This window comes from Rhagoletis zephyria, unplaced genomic scaffold, assembly GCF_001687245.7.
Source record: "Rhagoletis zephyria isolate East Lansing unplaced genomic scaffold, Rhagoletis_zephyria_1.1 Rzeph_scaffold_07191, whole genome shotgun sequence".
NCBI classification, from domain to species: Eukaryota; Metazoa; Arthropoda; class Insecta; order Diptera; family Tephritidae; genus Rhagoletis; species Rhagoletis zephyria.
The window spans coordinates 7,345-8,944 of NW_016164274.1; the positions used below are offsets into that span (position 1 = coordinate 7,345).

A 1,600-nucleotide genomic window follows, 5' to 3' on the forward strand; every position below is an offset into this window, starting at 1 on the left:
GTACTATTTTCTTAATTGTTGTGTTCTTATCTCAACAGTTCGGTGAATTAAGTGCATTTTAAATGCTTTAATTAATATTTTGATTTAAATTTTAGAAATGAGTGAGATACAAGCTGGTATATTTTTCTTCTTTTAACTTTTTATGTTCATACACAGATATAGTTACGATACGATATATACGTATTATTTATAGATTTTGATGTACCTTCCACCAGCCCTGGTGTTAGTGCGAGGAATGCGAATGTGCTGACCGTGGCTGAAGTGGAACCTTGTCAAAATTTATAAAAAATTGGATACACGGGAGAAGTGTATAGAATTTGCCGAGGAACAGGGCCTTATATTGCGGAATAAGTTGTGTCGCATCCATAAGGGAGCGATGCTTGTGCCAACCGCGGGAAATAATACCGTCGACATTTTCCGATGCCGCAAAGGGGTCTGCCGTTCCAGGGTTGCTATTTCAAGGGCCGCTGGGACGTGGTTCGAAAATGCGAAGATATCGCTTCCACATATTTTTTACATAATGTATACGTATGCTTCGCACTGGCCGCAGGCTCTCGTCAGGAAGGAGAATTTTATCGAGGGATCCATTTTATCCAGCGCTACCATCTGCGATTGGTACAACTATTGCCGTGAGGCAGTAGTATTGTACGAAATTGATCAGCAGGAAGTTTTAGGCGAAATTGGGGGCCCCGGTAAAATTGTCCTAATTGACGAGAGTAAGTTTGGAAAGCGAAACTTCAATAAAGGTAACATAAATCTATATATCTAATACCCTTCGACTAAATGGTTTTGTTTTTTTTCAGGCAGGAGAGTGGAAGGGCATTGGGTCCTTTGAATGCTGGAGGGCGGTAGCCAGGATATTCGGTTGGAAGTGTGCCCTGAGAACGTTCGGTCGGCTGAGGTGCTCATACCTCTGATTAAGAAGCAGGTACTCGAAGGCAGTATTATATGTACTGATTATTGGAAGGCGTATGATTGCCTTCCTAATCACGGGTATGAGCACCGGAAAGTTAATCATAGCGATCCCGATAATCCCTTCGTAGCAGAAGACGGGACACATACCAACGAATTGAGTCGCAACGGCGTGTATCAAAACGATTTCTTACGAAAGATAATTATAATAATCCACAAAACTTTGCGGATATGATGTTTGAATATATGTGGCGGAAAAAAATCGCCCGAAAACATGAGGATCCATTTGTAAATTGATTGAAACGGTGAAATACACATATAAACCATAATATTGTGCATTTTTACTTTTGCCTGCGGTGTTTTTTTAAACCATATTTTAAAAAGTGAAAATTTGTAATAAAAAATCCCGCGATTTTTTATTACAAATTTTCGCGTGCGGCGCTTGTCATTTTTTTTTATATATTGGGGTTGTTTAACCCCATACCCTCCTTTACTACTAATTCAACGCTGATTAACGGGTACGATAAAAACTATTCTCTTTTATTGCTATTTTCTTAGACTCTTCTAATGTCAGTGTGAAACCATGGTTGAATCAACAGTTCTGTATTCACAATGTGCGTATACATATATACAGTATCGGTCATATCTATAGCACGCCATTTCAAAGTGATATTGTGTGCAATTTATG

The 1,600-nt window shown here is 39.1% G+C and overlaps 1 pseudogene; it reads left to right on the forward strand.

Moving 5' to 3' along the window:
* The first annotated feature begins 262 nt into the window (after positions 1 to 262).
* Positions 263 to 1,241, forward strand: LOC108373970 (uncharacterized; annotated as a pseudogene).
* Positions 1,242 to 1,600: the final 359 nt, after the last annotated feature.